Here is a 22788-nt window from a genome sequence, read left to right on the forward strand (position 1 = left end):
ATTATCCTTGGTTGTACATGAATTTTTTCTTTCATTAAATCTTGCTTTCCTAAACTTCCCTTTTAAATAGAGCATGTTATCTGCTTGTTGTGTGTTTATTTTCTAGGATACTTCTTCCAGTCCACATTCCACTATCTGATTTACACAGAAAATAACATTAACCATTTCTAACTAGTCAACGATTTTTCTAAGTTGGGGTAATTCTGTGATACATACATAGGAGAATTGTCTTTAGAATGCTAAATAAACAAATTGAATCATTCATCCAATTATTTTTTCAAACAACATGCCAAATATCAGTTGTAATGAATTCCTTAACCAAGTATTAAATTATTTATTTTTTCTTAACATTCTATAGATATACTAGTATAAACTAAGTAGAGAAATAAAGCTCACAGTAATGGTACGCTCAAGTTAGCTCAGAATCCAGACTTGAGAAAAGTGACCTAATTGGGTGTGTAGATCAAATATTTATGGGATGGTTGTAAGTCCAATTCTATTAATGCTAAAGATCCACAAATTTTCATAATCCACAAAATGATTTTCATAACTGGATCATAGAAGGATTGGAAAATAGAATGAACTAGAAACATTAACTATTACATAACACTGCGCTCAAAACAGATGAATTCATAATTGGCAAGTTCCTAAAAAAAGCATATAGTCTTTATGAAATGATGTCGGTGGATATCTATTCCAAATAGATTACTTTTGAAGGATCCAAATTGGTCTGCCATCTTTTAGGGGAAAAAATGGACTACTTTACAAATACATAAAATTCTGTTTTAAAAATCATGCTTTTCAACCAATATAAGAGTTTAAAGTATATGAAGAAGCCAGCAACTAAGTGTATATAACTCAGCTTTTGGGTCTAATCTAGTTGTTTATGTATTTATAGTTTTTCTTCTGTATTTACTATTCCTTAGAAGCTGTTCAGTTGTTTTTCTTCCTGTGTGTGTATATGTGTGTATTTTGCATTCTAGTGCAAGGACACTTTTGAAATTTATTTTAAAATATTTACCAAAAAAATCAAAATTAATGTTATTTAATACATAAAATCTAGAATCCTAACAATTTAAGAATTAACTTATTTGGATCGACAAATTATGAAACATAAAAGTGATAAAGGAAACTAATATGAGACAAAATTTTTAAAACCTAAATATCATATATTCCTACTTATGTAATGCACAAAAACATTTTATTTGTTTTTATGTGGCAGGATACTTTAATAATGATTCTGAGAAGAATGTAGACAAACAATTACCTCTGACCTGTCCAAACAAAAGGATCAGAAGTATTGTATTGAAAGAGATAAGTCTTTTCATGATACAAAAGATTTTGTCAAACACAGAACGATGAGCGTTGAAGTTCAAAATAGTTTCCTCAGTTGCCTTAGTTTTGAGGGATGGGTCTAAGTTTATATTGTAACCTTTTCCAACAGACTATTCATCGATTTTGCATCATAAAAAAAAATGTGTGTAAACTTTGTTTTAGTCTTTGTTTCTGTTTTGTTTTGGGGGGGGTATTTCCCTCGCTCTCAAATTTTTGTGGACCTCACACAAACAGAATCATGTTATAAGCATACAGCCAGGCAAGGTGTGTGGAAGGTGCCAGGTGAGGAAACTGACTCCTTTTTACATCATACCTGTGTTAGAAGTTCACAGGAAAGGATCTACTGTAGTAGCTCTAATAATTGCTTTCTTAATCAGAACCAGAAATAGCTCCTGACAGTAGTGTTGCTTGGGAGACACTCTTCGTGCAACAAAGACAGATCCTATGGATGTTTGCACCAATTGTGAAGAGCACAAAAGTTAAATTTGAGGAGGAAAGGGAACAACAAATTCACTTGAATTCTTCACATTTGAGAAAGTCCCACCACTTTAATAAATGTGGGAAGGACAAAATAGAGAGAAAATCACAAACATCAGTGGGATCTCTAAGAAAAAAATCAAGTATTCACCGTGGCTTTCAACAGACATATAGGCATTCAGTTAATACAAACAGTTTCCACTAGAAATCTCTCTTTCTTTTCTTGTCTAAGTAAAATATTTTTATGTAAAAGAATTAGAAAAGCATTGAATTCATAAGGTGTCTAGACACTATAATTTAAAAAAATGATAATGACCTATGTGCTTTTAGATACAATAATAGAAGTCATGAAGTAATTTAAAAAAAATAATAATCAAACTGTCTAGGAAAAACTTCAACATCTTGTAACAGATAGTACCACACTGAAAACTAAGATACAATCTTTGGTTCTTCAGGAAATCTTCTCATATATCCACTTCAGTATTTTTTTAAAAAATTGAGTGCTTGTATTCTAAAACCATACCAGGTGTTTATTATCTGAATCCACACTTTTTAAAAACAGATTTTATTTATTTGAGAGAATAGAGAGAGAGAGCATGAGAGAGCAACCAGCAGTGGGTGAAGGGGCAGAGGCAGAGAGAAGCCGACTCCCCGCTGAGCAGGGAGCCCAGTGAAGCTCCTCCCAGGACCCTGAGATCATGACCTGAGTCACAGGCAGATGCTTAATCCACTGAGTCCCCCAGGCATCCCTGAGCCCACACTTTTCAGTGAGCATCCTAGGTGATTCAGAAGCCCAGTGAGGTTTGGAGTGTGCTACTTGACAGTGGTCAAATACAATATGAGGTAGATATAGTGTGAAAACTTTTCTAAATCTCTTCCTTTACCCTGAAACCCTTTTGGTATAGCATATCCCTTGACTACAGTCATGAAAAAGGCACTTTAGGGTATGCTGTAGTGTGGGTTCCTTCATTAATAAAAGCATAGATAATTATGAAGATAAAATTCTTTGATCATCCCAGCACCATTATTAAATTCGGAAATTAAAAAACATGATTGATGGCTGGAGATCAGCAACAACCTTGTCTGGGACGTTGATCTTATTGACAAAAATGCCTTTAAATGTGTTTTCTTTGTGCTTCTCAGGCATTATGAAAACTTAGCAAGATAGTGTTCATAAAATTTTTGGTGTTTTTCAAGGAGAAAGCAAGAGATAAGTCCAAAATAATTATGACTTGCAAATGTCATGTCTTAACTCTCTCATCAGCACTGTAGCTATTGTTGAAGCTGCCTTTACTCTGTAAGACTAGGAAGGGGGTGTGGATTCTTGACAGATTTCTCTCTACAGGGCTCTCAAGGCAAATAACACCTTGCCTTGGGGAAGAAAAATGATCAAAGAAAATGTCCCATGATTACTAATGCTGAAATCCTGGAAAACTGCCCCTTCTCCTGTGTTATGGTAAAAAGGCAGCATTATCAGGGTAAAGATAGAACTTGGCTTGAGAAGTTAGCCCAAGAACAGTGCATTTACCCAGGGAAGCAGCTTCACCCGCAGAGGGCACCAAGAGGTTTTGAATGGCAATCTACAGAACCAGAAAATCAAAATAGCAGAAAAGCGAACTATTGTTGGAACCAAATAAGTAAGCCAGACCCTACACACTAAACCTATTCAGGGTAATTGTCTACTAAAATAGAAGTGTTAAATACTACCGGAAGCTCTCCTGACATAATAACCTGCATCTATAGGATTCCTCCTAGAATCCTAAATCAAATCAAATCCTAAATCCTACTCAAAGCAAAATCCAGGAAAACTACAATTTGAATAAGGAAAGACCATCAACTAATGCCAATAACAAGATGCATCAGATCGTAAAATTACCTGACAAAGGTTTTAAAGCAGTCATCATAAATATGCTCCAAAAATCAATTTAAAGTTCTCTTGAAGAAAAAAAAGAATTAAAAAAAATCTCACCTTTTTATTAGAAAAGAAGTTATAAAGCAGTGCATAGTATACAAAAGACAGTTTAAAGAAGAAAAATCACCTGATCATATCATTTGATGAGATTCAATATATATTCATGATCCAAAAAAAAAAAAAAAGTGAGGCACTCTATGTAAGGAGGCTGGTAATCACCACTCTATCAAAGCAAAGAATAAATGAAAAACTAAATTAAATGAATAATGAACAACTCTTCTTGATCTCTACAAGATGGAAGGACACAGAGCAAACAAAGTTGGAGAAGCAGACAGATAAATATAGAGAGCTGAGGTTCACCAGAGCAGGGACTCATGACTGGGAGCCACCAGGAGAAGCTGTGCAGGATAAAAAATAATAATAATAATAACAACAACAACAACAACAACAACAACAAAAAACCAACCAGACTGTGATTGATGAATTGCTGGAGGCTTTGTGCCCACAGCTCTGAGACTTAAAAGCTCCAAGTAAATCCAGTTAAGAGGTAGGGAGACAATAATATTGTAGGAATTACCTGGAGAAACTCAAAAAGATTCCCACATAAATATCAAAGAAATAACCCCTTCTGGTTCTGGCAGAGGGAGGGAAAGAGAAACCATTTGATACTGGAGCTTTTCTTAACAAAGCTTTTCTTAACAAAACTAGTTAACCAGAGCTTAACCCACAGGGTATTATCCAGGCCTAACTGACCTGGGGCAAAGGAAATACTCAACTCCAGCCGGCTCAGGTCTTCCCTGTGGGACAAGGAAACATCCAACTTGAGCCCACTCTAGCCAACCTACCTCACCAAAGGACGGAGAACAAAACTGAGAAATACTTGTGAATATCACAGTTCAGAGGCACAGGACCCATAAAAGGCAGAGACTGAATGACAGGACTGTGGGCTGCTTCCACTCCCCACTCACACCACCCCTGCATTACCAAAGGCCTACTGATAGTGGTCTCTGCTACCCCCTACATCATCCCCAGCTATCAGAAGAATATTGCAAGTCATACCAATAGGCAAAAAAAGGAAATGGTCTGAAGACACAGAGGAAGCGTCAGAACCAGATGTGAGGACACAGGAATTATAAGGTCACACATCTAAAACAACCCTGATGAATAAATGTGCTGAGGGTTCTCAAGGACAAAGCAGACAGGATGGAAGAACAAATGGGCAAAGTAAGCAGACAGAAGGAAGTCCTAAGAAAGTACCAAAGAGAAATGCTAAATTAAAAAAAAAAATGCCTTTCATGGGCTAATTAGCAGACTGGACATGGAAAGAATCTCTGAGCTAGAGGATGTATCAATAAAATCTTCAAAAACTAAAAAGCAAAGAACAAGTCTGAAGCAGCAAAACAGCATATCCAAGGTATATGCTGGGACATCAAAAAATGTGTAGCACATACTTAACGGAAATAAATGGTGTACAAATTAGGGGGAAAAAGAGAATTAACTTTGTTTGCAGATGACATGATCATCTCTGTAGAAAATCCAAGAGAAATGACCAAAAACCCCCCAAAATTCCATAAAATGAAGTATTATGCAGTGTTAAAAAGAAATGAGCTCAGCCCTAAAATGCATATTACCAAGTGAAAGAAGCCAGTCTGAAAGGCTACATACTCTATTATTCCAACTGCATGAGATTCAGAAAATGCAAAACTATGAAGACAATTTTAAAAGATTGGTTCTTTGGCGGGTGCATTGGGGCAGATGAAGAGGTGCAGCACAGAGGAATTTTAGGGCTCTGAGAATACTCTACATGACACTGTAATGATTGATACTTAACATCATCTATTTTCCAGAACCATAGAATGTTTCACACCAAGAGTCAAAAACTTAGTGTAAACTATAGCGCAAATTATAGACTTTTGGTGATTATGATGTGTCAATGTAAGTTCATCAATTGAAATAGACCGTTTTGGTGGGGGATGTTGATAATGCATGTGTGGGGCCAGGTGGTATATGGAAAATCTCTATCTTCCTTTTGGTTATGCTGTAAACAGTAAGCTGCTCTTAAAAAAAAAAAAAAAAGAGAGAGAGAGAGAGAGAGAGAAGTCTTCATGAAAAAAAAATCAGAAAACTCAAAATGGAAGAAAACTTCTTCAGTTGATAAAGAACATCCACTGGAACAAAAATTATAGTGGCTAACATCATACTTAAGGGTGAAAGACTGAATACTTTGGCCCTAAAATCAGGGACAAGGCAAGAGTGTCCACATTCACCACTGCCATTCAAATGGAATACTGCGAGTCCTAGTCAGCTCAGTAAGTCAAGAAAAATGAAGTAAAAAACCTACAGTTTGAAAAGGTACAGCCCCTACTTGCAGATGGCGTAATTATTATTTAGAAAATCCCAATATATGTATAAGAAAAATTAAAAATTGATGAGTTCCATTTGCAGGATAAAATGTGCCTGTATCAACTGTATTCCTGAAGATAATAAGTAGTAGGTCACCAATATTAAAGAATATAATAGCCTTCCAAAATAAAATAACTAGTTGTTAAAAAAAAAAATAACTAGTTGTTAATGTAGTAACAGACATGCAAGACTTATATCCTGAAACTTACAAAATATTGATGAAATAAGTTTAAAAGGGTCTAAATAATTGGACAAACAGGCAGTGTTATAGATTGGAAGGCTCAATATGGCAAAGATGCAAATCCTCCCTAAATTGATCTATCGCTTTAACACTGTTCCTGTCAAAATTTCAGCAAAATTTTTATAGACACAGAAAAAAATATTTTAAGGTTCGTATTGGAAAAGCCCTAGAATAGCTAAAACAATTTTTTTTTGAAAAAGAAAAAATGAAGTGGGAGGGAACACTCTTCCTGATGATATAATTAAGACTGCGTGGGAATCGACTGAGGGAATATACATATCTACAGAACCAAACAAAGATCTCAGATGCAGAGATCCACAAATTCCCCCCCATTAATATTTTACTAACAATCTGAGATTGAGATCAATCTGGTTGGTCTTATTCTGACTACATTGGGTGCATTTCAGCTTCCTAATTCTACGGATTTCCTTCTCATTTTATTCCAATAACGATCAATGATGTGAAACAATTAAAGTGTATTTTAGGTAGTATTATGTAGCCAGAAATCACACAGAGTAGCATTTTATCATTACGTATTGTATATACTACGTAATAGAAAAATACAGGATAATTTTAATGCCGCATGATTAATGTTAATAGAACCTACTTAAAGTAATGGATTGTTAAATACATCAGAAAGTACTATTTTTACACAAAACAAAAAACAAACAACAAACTTTATCCAGTTTACTTGCCATGCACAGATTTACTGTCGCATTGCCCTCAGGGGAAAGCTGTGTCTTCGAGATGGAAAATGAATGTCGCAGTGATTGCAGGAGGCTGTCCTTCTGCGTGTGCGGCTGTAAACTATTTCTCAGGAAACTCCCTTAAAAACCCTGAGCTACTGCATCTGTTCTCTGACACTGGGTAGATGGATCCAAGATTATTGGGGTAAATGAAGTTATTTCTATTAGCATGTCACACATCTAATAGGCTCCAGTGAATGGGAACTCCTACCCTGTGAGCATTTGACTTTGCACTCAGGAGTTTTTGCCAGCTGCCAGCCATGTGGGTTGCCTTCAATCCTGCCATAGGTTTTGGGAAGAGATTTTTTTTTTAAGAGCTACTGCCTTTTAATGAGCAATTTAAAGGACAAATCCCCAAGGCTAATAACTTCTGTGGAGTTAAAACCTTAGAAGCAGGGACGCCTGGGTGACTCAGTGGTTGAGCGTCTGCCTTTGGCTCAGGTCGTGACCCCCGGATCCTGGGATCGAGTCCTGCATTGGGCTCCCTGCATGGAGCCTGCTTCTCCCTCTGCCTGTGTCTCTGCTTCTCTCTCTCTGTCTCTCATGAATAAATAAATGCAATCTTAAAAGAAAAATGTTAGAAGCCTCTCTTTCACCCTGCCATTTCCCCTGGTCCTCCACTAGGAAACATGATCACAGAACTTCAAAGTCACTGCCTCTAAATTTGACCCCTCCTTAAATATTCTTGTGCACATAACACAAAGGAAGAGTAGGAGGTTTTTGAGTTCCAAAAGATTGGATGTGAAGGAAAAAACAAACAACTCAAAAATTGAAAACGCCTTTCCAATCAAGAAAACATCCCACACTGGCTTTTCTAATTTTCCATATTTGAGCACATGTACATTTGGATATCGGCATGCTTTTTGATGGCAAAAAGTATAAAAGATACGTTTTGCCAAATTCGCCGTGCATTTTTCTTCCCCCTGTTTGGATCTGGAATGATGAGAGAGGAGGAAGGCAAGGTAAGAATAAAAAAGACGGATAAGACTGTTTTATTTAAAAAGTGAGATGAGATTCGGAATTGTGGGCAACATACTCACCTTGAGGGATCATAGCAAAGGCATGGTAAGGCTGGCACGGCTGCATTTAAGACCAACAGCTACAACAAAAGAGTCTGCACCCTCCATTTAGGAAGCAGGCTGACTTCTTATACCGGTAAGCATAAACACAAGCATAAACGAGACATTTAATCGCCCCTAATACATTCTTTCCTTCTTTCGCCAACGCTGACTAGATTAATTATTACATTTTCATTCTTTAATTTCTGCCTGATGCAATCTACTTAAATACGGGACTCTTGGAAAGACTCAGAGGATACCTCATATACACTTTTTAAAACAAAACGAGTACATAGTATTGAACACGCTGGCTAATCTAATGTTCAAGTTATAAAATCTGCTTTGTGCTGAATCTGTGGCCTTGGGTAAGTACCTTAATTTCTTTCACATTCACTTTTCTTATGTATAAAATAAAACAATTCTGTTTGTCCTGGGTACTTGGTTATTTTTCCTGTTTTGTTTGAATGTGTCGCCCCATTTCTTAGAAGATAGTTGTTACCATTCACAGAGTTGGCTGATATTAGGCAATTCTAGTCACAAAAATACTATCAATGTGGTGAAAGATATCTCAAATATTTAAAATGGTAGTTACGAGGGAGGAAGGGCTCAATGTAGTAGGCATTCCTTCACAGATTTAGCTAGGATAATGGAGTGGGGCAGTGTGGGGAAGTTGGATTGAAACCTCTGCCAAATAATCATCTATTAAATTTAGATATAGCCCTAAATGGAGCTAACTATCTTAAGACCAACTGCAGTCCCTTGGCTCTGTAAATATTTATAACAAGCCAGAAAACATCTCTCTGGGACAGTCATAAGTCAGATTCATGTAATGGATTCAGGCATGTTCAAAGTGCTCCCTACCTAACTTGAGACTCCGTTGAACGATGTGAAAGAAAACAAGTTGGCCATGTTGATCTAGGGGTGCCATGGCCCAAAGGTTTCTCCAACATTTGATGATTGTACTTGTCAGGAAAAAATACTGACATCAAGCTGTTGAAATTTGGTCTGTTCACGCCCAGAAAATTACATCCTACTCACATTTCTTAAGTGATTGATTTTATACAAGAAACTAAGAAAAGGGATAAGGACAGTAATTACAAAGGAGATTTAGATTCAACAATCAACTTGAGTACAAGGTAGTTTAATGCACATTATATATCTCCTCCTAACCCCAACTCGGCAAAATGTGTGTCAACACTATTTTAGAGTTGATAATTGGGCTAAACATTATGAGTAAACAATGACTGTATAAAATGTCTGTTTTCCTCAAAGAAAATCAGTAGACATAGTAAAAATGGGAAAAATTAAAAAAACAGTAGTATTTGATGCGTTATAAACTAACACTGATACGGAAGTTCTGAACTAGAAGAACTTAGTGGAAATTGCAAGAGCTCAACACCGTGAACTTTGGAGTAGGAAGACGTGGGTGTGAATTTTATTTAGAATTTCCTTATGTGTAAAATCAGTGTCATATTTATTGCAAGTTACTGCCTGTTATCCACGTACTCTTGGGCCAGTTACTTAATCCTTTTGAGTCTTGTGTTCATTGTCCATATTTCCAACATCACTAAAGGAAGGATACAAAAATAACTCATTTTGTGGTGTTGATGTAAGGATTAATGAAGTAACACTAAAAAGTTCTTATATAGTTCTGGGAAATGCTATGTTCTCAGGAAACCTTACCTATGATCACTAGGACAGCATTTTTTCTTACATACACACAGATACACATTTGCTAAATTCTAGTTATCTATAAATTATGATTCTTGTCACATGTCCCATTTGTTAAATAATTTAGATTATGATTAATCTTTTCAGGCATACTTGTGTCTATCAAATGCCAACCTGAATACTTTTGCTTGTCACACAAACATAACAAATAGGATCACTGTTGGTTCAAACATAATGAAATTAAATCATTATGTTCTTTTACTTGCAATGCTTTTGTAATAATAAATTGACTCAGGAATTTGGATACAATCTAAAGATGAAAATATCTTAAATATGTTTACGATTCAGTTTCTTTCCATTCTGGAATTTCCTCTTTGAAGTAAATGATCTTCAATCATATTAAAACTTTATATGATTGGAAAGGTACAAAATAAATAGTTGAATATACGAAGGATAGTTTATTAATGTTACCACAATAACATGACATATTTTTAGTGATGGAGCATTTCTTAAAAATGTTTAAAGATGTGAAAAACACTTATAATAGAAGGATAAGATAAAATTTATTTAGATGATTATTATGACTACACAAAAGGAGTTGTTCCTATAACAAAATGGAAATAAAAAGATAAAATTGTCAATATAGTCATCTTTGGGTGCAAGAATAAGAGGATAATATTTCCTTAGGTAGACACCTCTCATTATTTTTGCAAAAATTTCTGGGGGCATGTAATGAACCCAGGAATTCTTTGTGTATACATAATCAAAATATATACTGAAAAAAATATTTTATATATAACCAAAAGTCTTGTGCTTCTGGAAGTAAGTTTTTTGACTATGCTGAAACAAAGCCTAGGTGTTTGATTCTGCTAAACAGGACAGAAGGAAACAGAATTAAATGTGTACTGATCAGAGAACACGGGCAGTCCATGTTTTGGTAGATGTCTACTAGGAAGCTATCTCTTTGCTACTCACTGTAGACCTACCAGTCAAGGAGAATAAATCCTCCCCCCATGGATACTCTTTGGAATAATCATAAGATGAGGAGAGAGACAAAAGAGAGAGGAAGAGAGGGACGAAAGGAGGAAAGACTGGAGGGAAAAAGGAGGGAGGGAGAATGAGAGATGGAGGATGATAAGTATCAAATTGCTCATTTCCTCCTGCTCTTTTTATTTCTGTTCTCCCTCCCTCCACCCCATGTGCCCCTCATCTTCTCCCTTACTTTCTCAGACTTACCAAAGGAGGAGAAAAGGACAGTAAAATTTAATCCACTGGCAGCAGATCAAGCTTCTAAGTCTTAGAACGAAAATTCAACCTGGATGCATCTGACTTGAAACTTCATGCTATTTCTACTCAGCAGCATCCAGACTCTGGAAAAGTACAACATTAGTTAAGGTAAAAATAGGAGATGTGACATTAGACAGGCTTGACTTAAATTTTAGATCTGCTACTTGATGATGTAGGACCTTGGGACAGCTACTCAAGTACTCAATTTTAGTGTCATCCTCAGAAAAAGCAGGTTAATAATATATAGCTCAAATAATTATTGTAAATGGCATATTCAGGATAGGCATTTACAGGTCCAAACATTTAATATTAGTTCAATCTCTCTCTCTCTCTTCTCTTTCTCTTCTCTTCTCTCTCTCTCTCTCTCTCTTTCTCCTTTCTGAATTCCCATATCCTCTTTCCTTTCCACTCTCTTGGTTTATGTTTTTACAAGTTATTTTTATTTTTATTTATTTTTATTTTTTTTTTAAATTTTATTTATTTATTCATGATAGACAGAGAGAGAGAGAGAGGCAGAGACACAGGCAGAGGGATAAGCAGGCTCCATGCACCGGGAGCCTGACGTGGGATTCGATCCCGGGTCTCCAGGATCGCGCCCTGGGTCAAAGGCAGGCGCTAAACCACTGCGCCACCCAGGGATCCCTACAAGTTATTTTTAAACTAGAACATATCAATGTCCCAATCTACTTATAAGTAAAAAAAAAAAGTTCTCATAAGAACATAAATGTTCTGTCACTTTATTTTTTAGTTTAGTTTTTATTAGAGAGAGAGAAAGGAGGGGCAGAGGGAGAGAGAGAATCTTAAGCAGGCTCTACATCCATTATGGAGACCAACACAGGGCTCCATCCATCTCATGAACCCGAGATCATGACGTGATCCAAAAATCAAGATTTGGATGCTTAACAAACTGTGCCACCCAGGTGCCTCTGTTCTCTCACTTCAAAAAGAATTGCCATTTATAAAAATAGGAGTATCTGTTCAGGTGGCCCATGTACTTATTAATATATGTATGTATGTATGTATATATATAAATGTATATATGTATAATTTACACATATAATATATGTATAAATATATATATATATTTAAACCAATGCCTTTATCTATATATGGTGGGCAGTTAATTAAGATACTTTCTATCTTACAGGAAACAAAAAAAAATGAAGGTGGTAAGCTTAAGAATTGAACAAAAGAGTACAATGAAAGTCTAGGCACAGGTCGTCAAAACACTTATATTATCTTGATTAGTTAAAAGTTCAGCTTGATGAGAAAAAGTACCAGCCTTTAGAAATTCATGTGATAAAATATGCAGTTTGATCAGGAAATCATGCACAAATTCAGCTGCTTCAATATGCAGTTTGCCCATTTAATTATACAGGAGACCTGGGGAGGAGCACAGCTGGGTCTGTAAATTATGAAATGGGACAAGCCACGAATGCATCTTTATTAAAATGATTACCCAGCCTCTCTCCTACATATGAATCTCCATCAAGAGATATCAGAATAATCAATTTATTTCTGTCCTAAAACGACAATCTTTCATCAGCTAAAATGAGAGAATCTAGCAACGAAAACATGTGAGATAACACCGAAACTCTTACATTGGTAAATAAAGGTAAGTACTTATATAAGTGAGTAAATGCCCCTAATCACTTAACTCTTTGCATGAAAAACAGCACACAACCCATAATGAGAAGGATGTTATACTATATATTCCCAAATAGTCAGCAGAATTTCATTGCAGTTGGGAGAGACAGGCTTCAATCTGAATTTGAGTTTTAACTCCCCCTAGTACCAACTATGAAAATAAAGTTAAAAACATAGATTCCAAGACTTTTTATTGTATAGGATGGTAAAATCAAGTACCAGTAACAAAAACTGAGGTTGCCAAGCGCAAAATTTGACAATAAAACAAATGAACTAAAAAACAAAACCAACTACTACCTTTTACATGTTAACCCTCAAAACTTAAGAGATATTCAGTATAAAAACAATTTCTATACTTTAAAAAAAATAATTCATGGAGGTCACTATTTTCACTATTTTATCCCTATTTTCTCATTCATACAGGTTATTTTTTAATCTTTGGATTGTTGAGAACATTATCAAAAGCTATTCCTTGTTTGTGGATTAGTGTTGGAAAACACAGACTTAATCTGTTGTAAAAAATGAGTATAAGGAAGCTTATTCTTAAAATACTGACATTGATTTGAAATGAAATAATGGATGCAACACACATCTGGGAAATACATAATAAATACATAACAAATGTGAGTTAATTTCTGGCCCTTCTGGAGGTAACATAATATAGTGAAAAGCATGAAGAATTGCCTACCCCATGTTTAGCTTCTTTTGCTACTTATAAGCTACATTGACTTGGGAAAGTTTCTGTATCTCACTGATGTTCTGATTCTTCTTCTGTAAAGAACATAAAACATCCTTATTTTAAGGGATTGTTGGATATTAAATTTAATAAGAATAAATTACAATTTTTTATAAAATATATAGTCCATTGTAGGTGATCAATTAAATTTTGTTTGTCCTGTTTCTCTCTCTTTTTTTTTTTTTTTTACCTTGCCTTCCTTTCTTTCCATCAAAATATCTATATATTAGTAATAAATGCATGGATCTTATGAGGGTAGAAATAGTAAAATTTATTTTCATTTTGGTATTTTTGTTGTCATTACAAAACATTACAAAAGCTAAAAACATAGCTATTGGTTCATCAGTCCAGACCATCTGACCTAGCCTTCAGAATTTTTAAATTATTATTTTAAACTCTTTAATATGCACATGTTTGGTTTCAAAGCAAATATTCTCATTTGAAAATTTTTGTTGAATTAAATTTGTATTAAAAAAGACATGTACTGGGAGCCTCAGTGGCTCAGTCGGTTTAAGTGTCTACCTTTGGTTGAGATCATGATCCAGGACCCTGGTATCAAGTCCCAAATAGGGCTCTCTGCTCATCAGGGAGCCTGTTTCCTCCTCTCCCTCTGCCTGCTACTCCTCCTGCTTGTGCTCTCTCTCTGTCACATAAATAAATAAAGTCTTAAAAGAAAAAAAAAAAAAAAGACATGTACCAAGGAATTCTTAAAGCTTGTTTCTTGAAAGTCTCTTAAATGGGAATGTCATTCTTGTTTGTTTGTCTTACAGTAACCTAATTCTCTAGCAAGAAGAAGAAGAAGAAGAAGAAGAAGAAGAAGAAGAAGGTGAAGAAGAAGAAGAAGAAGAAGAAGAAGAAGAAGAAGAAGAAGAAGAAGAAGAAGAAGAAGAAGAAAGAAGAAGAAAGCATAAGTAACATCAATAGAGGGGTTAAGGCTTTGCAGTGATTTGTTGACAAGTCTTGGTTGAGTTTGTACCTATCTTACCAGTCTCTTATTTTGGTTCTATATTGCAAGAGAATACATTGTCTAATTCATTTTCTGCAAAACTCTTAAAAAACCCCAACAACATTGAAAGAAAATGCATTACCGGTAAACAGAAACTATAGCGACTAGAATTATCTATACTAGAACAAATCAACACTCCAAACCTACTTAATTGAGAGGTGAGAGTAGAAGCTGAAATTAAGCATTTTTTTCCTAGAATATTACAAAGGTGGAAAATTGCAATTAAATTCTAAGCTGCTTAGAAATGTGTGCATTTTGAGACAGTTCTCTGTGATACTACCACCGTTCGTTTCATTCATTACAAAGTGCACTTTAGTACTGATAACTATTTAGAAATCTTCAGATATTTGAAAAACATAGGGAAAAACAAAGATATTACAAAAGAAAAATATGATTCTGAATCAAAACAATAAATGTGAGGCCACTTAACAAAGTCAATAAGATATTAGCATGAGAATGAATATGGGAGTCTCAATACTGATTCCCTATCAAATGACCTGAGGATTCCAGGCAGTCTTCCCTCCCTCCGTCATTTCTCAAATCTGAACTCAAACTATTATCTTTTTGAGATATATCTTTCCTGTAGCTTCACATATATGCAAGTCTGTTTGATAAATGATATTAAACATTTGCTATGGCAAATATTTTGATAGGTGTTGAAGGAACAATGCTTTGTAGAATCTGTATTCTCAAATTTCTTCCAATCTAAAGCAAAAAAAAAAAAAAAGAGAATCTTTAAAGGTAATTAAAATTCTAGTTATAAGATTTCTGGCTTAACAATACGGTGAAGTCTCATGTCCACAGAGTACAACTGTAATCTTGGAATATGTAAGATCAAGCAAGAACTCTAACAGGTGGGAAAAGAAAAACAAATGGGTAAAGACCGCATGATTGGGAAAGAAACATGGCAACAGGCAGGGCATCTTATGACCCAGACATAAAACAAGGCACCCACTTCACTAAATCAGTACCTAAACATGCGAACCTTACCCATTTGGCCTTAAATAACAAACAAACAGCAAACAAATTACTGACCAAGATATCCTCCTTCATTTACATTTATATGAGTTTCACTTCACAGTGGGATACTCATAGGTATATGGCTCTTTCTCTGTCTTTTCACCCTTTCTGTTTTTGTCCTCCTTCTGCATATTTATAGTTTGTATTATCCTCTCTGAATATTCCCTCTAAGCTAGAAAAAACAATTAAGCTGATTAAGCTGGAAATCACGCTTTGTGGTTGGCCTTTAAACTAATACACAGGCCAGCGGGCTGAGATAGATGTGAATGGTGGATCCAGGATTGGAAATGGGTAGCGCTTGTCCTCAGAGGGATTATATTAGTTTCAGGCACACAATATACTGATTTCAACAATTTCATAAGCTATGTGGTGCTATGCAGTGCTCACCACAAAAAGTGCAGCCACCATCTGTCACCCTACAATGTTATTGCCAGATTATGGACTATATTCCCAATGTTGTGCTTTTCATCTCAATGTATTTATTGTATAACTGAAAGTTTATACCTTTTAATCCCCTTCATCTATTTCACTCATCCCCCCCAGGCACCTCTCCTCTGGCAACCACCGGTTTGTTCTCTGTATTTATGAGTATGTTTTTGTTTTTTGTCTATTTGTCCATTTGTTTTTGTTTTTTTTAATATTCTTCATATAAATGAAATCACAGGGGTTTGTCTTTCTCTGACTTATTTTACTTAGCAAATACCCTCTAGGTTTATCCATGTTGTTGCAAATAGCACACAGCAAAGGAAACCATCAACAAAACAGGAGGGCAACCTCTGAATGGAAGAAGATATTTGCAAATGATGTATTTGATAGAGGTCTAATATTCAAAATATATGTCACTTATATAACACACCAGAAAACAAACAGAAACAAACAAACAAACAAAAAAACAAAACAAAACAAAAAACCCAATCTTATTTAAAAATGGACAGAGGATCTGAACAGACATCTTTCCAGAGAAGACATCCAGATGGCCAACAAACACATGAAAAGATGCTCAACATCACTCATCACCAGGAGAATGCGAATCAGAAGCACCCTGGGCTATTCCCTCACACCTGTCAGAATGGGCTAACATCAGAAAGACAAGAAGCAACAAATGTTGCTGAGGATGTGGAGAGAAGGGAACCGTGTGCTCCGTTGGTGGGAATGTAAATTGGTGCAGCCAGGGTGGAAAACACTATGGAGGTTCCTCAAAAAAATCAAGAATAAAATTACCATACGATCCAGTAATTCCACCACTGGGTATTTATCCAAAGAAAACAAAAACACGAATCCACACAAAGATAGGCACCTCTGGGGTCATTGCTACATAATTTACAATAGCCAAGAAAGGGAAGCTGTGGTGGTGTGCTTTGATTGAAAGGGTTAAGAGCAAATCTGTTTGGAATAATAAGAAAACATATGTTGAGCTTTGAAGGACAGAATGAAGTTGACAAATTCGGCAACACTGAGGGAGGGCATGACGGGATACATGAGACAACATGAACAAAGACCTGGAGGTGGGAGAGTCAGAGTCCCTCTGAAACAGTAGGTTGGCCAATTTGGCTGCTTATAGGGTAAGATGAGTATAGACTAGGAAGGTAATGCTTGAAAGGAAGGAAGAAGGTTTAAAGGGTTTACAGATTTAGCTAGTGAGTGTGAATTTAAGTCATTCGTGTGGACCCACTTATACGTTTTTAAGGGAGTAAAATGGCATCCTGAAGCTCCTTACAGAATGATGTGGCCATAGTCAGTGCAAAAATTGAGAATGGAGAAGATTTTGGCGTGTGAATCCAGTTAAAGAGCTCCTTAAGATCAGGAAATCTCAAAGGGCCAAATTAAGGCGTCAACAGTGGAGATGTGACAAAAGTATGCTTCTCTTAATTGGAAAAGAAAAAAATAGAACCTGTATAATTTGGAAAATTCAAGTGAAATAGAGATGAAAGGAAAGGGGCTGTGTTTAGTTTAAGTAAAAAACGTTTAAAACCCTTGCATCTTCCAGGAAAGACTAAAAGCAGCCAAGAGCAGAGCATGAGAAAGGGTCAGGGGAAAGCATGTATTCTAACTAAAATTTATTTGACATTCAAAATGTTTTTCCTATGGCTGAAAAACTGTAGGTACATTTAAGGTATAAAGCTACTGAGGACCAAAGAAGCATAAGTAAACACTAATATTAAAACCACTTGTCTCTCTTGACATTCATGACAAGAGCCTAGCTACAAAATAGACTAAGTTAAAGAATGGAATTAAATTACATTAATAGGCATCAGTGCAATTTTAGTATGTTTTATTTTTGTTGAATAATCACAAAATGGAATAAACCATCCACCTTCTTTCTATAAATCATATTTATAGTATAATTATACTATAACTACATCAAACAAAATTAAAAATAAAATTCACCTATTATTGTAGCACTCATTATTTTTACTCCTCTAGGTTGTCCATGTCCTTATATGTGTATATTTTACACGGATAAAATGACGATGCCTGTAGTATTTTGCATTCTAGTTTTGTGAATATAAATCATAAATGTTTTTTTCATATTGCTTTGTGGTTTAAGCATTTATATTTTAAATTTTCAAACAATATTCCGTTGATTAAATTTGTGGACAAAATGTAGATTTATTTTTCGGTGGTTGAAGTGTTAGGCTTTTTTGAGGTTTTCTATTATTAAAACTAATGTTGTGATTAACATCAGTCTCCATATGACAAGCCTCTTCTATAAATCCTATTGATTCATCCCAGATATTTCCCTGAATCTTTTTGCTAGGCTGCTAACTCCAACTGAGAAGCCATTTTGCCTTATTCCCCATTGCATCTGCTGAAATTAGCATATGCCATGCCCTTAACAAATGTCTGTTTAGTGTTTTTTTTTTCTCTTTTCATCATTCATTAAAGTAGGGAGAAAAGAATGAACAATATATACTGAATGAAAGGGAAATGAATGTAGAAAACCTCTCCAAATGATTGAGTACCTTGGTTCCAGTAGAGGGCATTGCCCAGATTTTCCCACTACGAATTATTGTTTTGTTTTGTTTTTTCTATTCCTCCCTCCCAATCTTCTGAAACAGCCTTTGTTGCAGTTCATTCTCAAACTCCTCTCTCCAGTCCCCCCCTTGACACTGCAACATCCTAACATTCTGTCAATAAATCCCATTGGTTTAACTTGGGGAGAATTGCTTTTGTTTTAACCAAAGAGGTCTGCTGCTACAAGTAATCAAAATAGGAAATCCAAAGAATTTGTCTAAGGAGCTGTGGTAGAGCGACAGCTGGGTTAAGCATCTGCCTTCAGGCTCAGGTCATAATCCCAGGGTTTTGGGATGGAGCCCTAAGAAGGGCTCTGTGCTCACCAGGAAGCCTGCTACTCCCTTTCCCTCTGCCTGTGGCTCTCACTGCTTGTGCTTTCTCTCTGTCAAATAAATAAATAAAATCAAGAAAGAAAGAAAAGAAGAAAGTAGAAAGAAAAGAAAGAAAGATGAAAGAAAAGAAAGAAAGAAAGAAAAGAAAAGAAAAAAGGAAGAAAGAAAAGAAAAAAGAAAAGAAAAAAGAAGAAAGAGAAAAAAGAAAAGAAAGAAAAGGAAAGGAAACGAAAGGAAAAGAAAGACAAGAAAAGAAAAAAAAAGAAAAGAAGAAAAAAGAAAAAAGAAAAGAAAAGAAAAGAAAAGAAAGAAAAGAAAAGAAAGAAAAGAAAAGAAAGAAAAGAAAAGATAAAAGAAAAGAAAAAAAGAAAAGAAAAGAAAAGAAAGAAAGAAAGAAAAGAAGAAAAGAAAACAAAAGAAAAGAAAAGAAAAGAAAAGAAAAGAAAAGAAAAGAAAAAAGAAAAGAAAAGAAAAAAAAGAAAAGAAAAGGAGCAAGCTGTGGTAGAGACACTGGGAAACCACAAGAGGGAAACCTAACCCAGCTCAGAGGGTAATAGCAGCCTACTCAAGACAGATGGCCCATTTCAAAATATTATCTAATTTAATACATGCCTAAAATAAATACATATTGTTGTTTTAATTAGCATGCTTGTGTTTATTAATTCTATTCTTTCCTGCAAACATTGTGCATTTCAGGAAATTCATTTAGCTTTTTATGGAGAGGCAAAAAGAAGGAATATGTCCAGAATACAACATGCCGTTGTCAGTTTCATTTTGCAATTTATTTCTTTATTTTTCATGCCGAGTTGAGAGTCCTAGTCAACGCCATCAAAGACTAAGAAGCTTGGATTAATGATGCTGGTGCACAGAGAGTGAGAGTGGGCAGGTGTGAAGGATTGACAAGGTAACTTTCTCTTGGATTGATGCCACCCCTTTTAGCAACTGGGAAGTATTAAGGAGGCACTTGTATTGAGCACTGGGGGTTAGATGTAAGTGATGAATCAATAAATTCTACTCCTGAAATCAATATTACACTATATGTTAACTAATTAGAATTTAAATAACCCTTTTTTTAAAAGAGAGGATACCATCAACTTATTTTATAGAACACAACTAATTGTAATTAATTCAGAGAAGCATGATACAAGAAAAGGTTATATTATAAGTAAGTCTCAGTCATGTAAGTATACTAAATAAATGTTAAGATCAAATTTATCAATGTATCAAAACATATATGGTGATTTTTATTTTAAACCATGATTGAGTAATCCAGCCTAGACTTACTTTTCGTCTGTAAATGATAAGAAAAAAATTATAGGAAGTAGTGATTTTCAGATATTGGGCAATAGACAGTATGAAACCATAATATTGAGAGAAGACAAAAAAATGACATCGCTCTAAGATTTCCTCAGTTTATTGCCTGGAAAAAAATTCTGCGCCGTGGTAGAGAAGGGAGGAACTCTATCAGTGGAAGGAAAAAATTGAAATAAATAAATAATAGAAACAAGTCCAACATTATTTAAAAGTATGCAACAAAATTTCACACCCCAAAACATATAATTCACTATATCCAGCAACCAATAAAAAAAAAATTCTCAAGCACAGAAATAAAGGGGAAAACGTGATTCTTAATTAGGCCAAAGAAAGCAACAAAATACAACAGCTAAAAACCCAGTCAACATGAAGTGACCCAGAAATGGCATAGATGACTAAAAAGAGCAGCCAGAGATATTAAAAAAGCTGCTATAAGTATGCTTTACAATTTCTTGAAGTTACAAAAAAACTAGATGAAAAAAATTGGAAAATTTAATAAAGGTCTAGGGATCCCTGGGTGGCGCAGCGGTTTAGCGCCTGCCTTTGGCCCAGGGCGCGATCCTGGAGACCCAGGATCGAATCCCACGTCAGGCTCCCGGTGCATGGAGCCTGCTTCTCCTTCTACCTATGTCTCTGCCTCTCTCTCTCTCTATCTGTGTGACTATCATAAATTAAAATAAATAAATAAATAAATAAATAAATAAATAAATAAATAAATAAATAGGTCTAAACGAAACTTCAATATAAAATTATTCAAATATTGAAAATGAAAAATACGCCATAAGTACTTACTAGCAAATTAGACATTGAAAAAGAAAAGGTAAGTGAACTCACAGAACTAGCAATAAAAATATTCTAAATGATGAGATTAAAAATAATGAAACTTAACTATAGGAAAATATCAAACATAATATATATGCGATTGGAGTTGAAGAAGGAAGGTGGGAGAGAGTGAGTGAACCATGTTTGAAGAACTGATGAAATTTGAGAAACAAAACAAAGAAAAAAGAAACAAACAAAAACCAGACTCTTAAATACAGCGGACAACCTGGGGGTTGCCCCAGGGGAGGCAGGGGCTGGAGGTGGGGAGTAGATGAAGGGGCTTACGAGTATACTTATCTTGATGAGAACTGATTAATGTATGAATTGTTGAATTGCTATATTGTACACCTGAAGCCAATATAATTGCATATTAATTATAGTTGAATTTTAACAAATAAAGGCAACATTTTTTCTAAACTATTCAGTTTAGAATAGTTAATGCCAATGTCCAAGACACCTGTTACATTCCAAGAAGAATAACTTGAAAAAGAAAAATACACTAAAGTATATCATGATCATCAGAGGAAAACATAAACACACGAACACACACACACACACACACACACGAGTGGATCACAGATAATATTATCTGAAACTGCCTACCAGACACAATGACGTCTCTAAAGTAAATTGCTAATCTATATTCTATTCCCAATTAAAAATATTCAAAAATAAATATGAAATAAAAAGAGATTAAAAGATCCTCTTCCAAACTACACACACACACACACATACACACTCAAAACCTGGTAGAGGTTATTGTCAACAGATTTGCAGTCTAAGAAACATAAATCAAAAGAGTTTCTTTGGCAAGAAGAAAAAAGGTACCACATGGCAATTTGTCTATACAAACAGTGACAGGAACAAAAAGATGAGAAATATGTGTCCAAATATAAATCATTAAAAAAAACTCTTTAAAAATGAAACTGATTTTTAAAACACAAATAATAGTATTTTATTTTTGTTTTATATATAATTAAATAAGTAGTAAAAGGCATCACAAATTAGCACAAAGTACAAAATATGCATAAATGGACATAAACCCTAACAGCATTCTTATTAAATATGTGAAATCATATTTGAAGGTTGACAAGTCTAAGTTGAAAATGTATATTATAGACCACAGAAAACCACAAAAAAATAAAATAAAGGGATATAGGTAATAAACTGAGGTGGAAACAAATTGAAAGCTTAAGAAAAACCCTTGATTTAACCCTTGATTGATATGGGAAGAAAGTAGAACTGATGAGACAAATAAATTGCAAATATCAGACAGTGGTTATAAAACCAAGCATGTTTATTTCTCATTGGTATATATTCTTGAATATGGATCTATTTTCATTTTTGCCCTCTTTTTATCAGGTTGTTTCCTTCTTATTGGGTGATGAAAGCTTTTCATATTTTTTCTATACATGTTCTTTCTCAAGTATATATTTCACAAATAATTTTTCCTTCCATATGGCTTGTCTTTTCATTTCCTTAACAAGTTCTCTGGAAAAACAAACATTTCCAGTCTAAGAAATTGCATCCTATCTTAAGAAATATTTTACTAACCCAAGGTCACAGATTCTTTTCTAACTTTTTCCTTTAGAAAAAGTTTGATAGTTTAGCTTTCAGAGTCTACATAAATTAATTTCAAGTTAATTATTTTACATAGTAAGAGATAAGTGCTGGATTCATTTTTCCCCTTATAGATATCCAATTGACTTAGTAGAATTTACCAAATGGAGTATTCTTTACCCATCACATTATCTTGAATCCTTTTG

At 34.8% G+C, this 22788-nt stretch overlaps 1 long non-coding RNA gene across 4 annotated transcripts in view; it reads right to left on the minus strand.

Moving 5' to 3' along the window:
* Positions 1–22788, minus strand: part of LOC144294513 (uncharacterized) — a 65275-nt gene that overhangs the window by 17181 nt on the left and 25306 nt on the right. The window contains exons 2-4 of one of the 4 annotated variants that reach the window (XR_013361874.1): positions 13466–13548; positions 11080–11213; positions 8155–8260 (exon numbers count right to left, since the gene is read on the minus strand). This is a non-coding gene — a long non-coding RNA (uncharacterized LOC144294513). Of the gene's footprint in view, positions 1–8154; positions 8261–9397; positions 9740–11079; positions 11214–13465; positions 13549–22788 lie in introns of those variants that run through there. The other 3 variants (XR_013361873.1, XR_013361876.1, XR_013361875.1) reach the window with 3 other exon arrangements.

Source organism: Canis aureus, chromosome 23 (assembly GCF_053574225.1).
Source record: "Canis aureus isolate CA01 chromosome 23, VMU_Caureus_v.1.0, whole genome shotgun sequence".
Taxonomy (NCBI): Eukaryota; Metazoa; Chordata; class Mammalia; order Carnivora; family Canidae; genus Canis; species Canis aureus.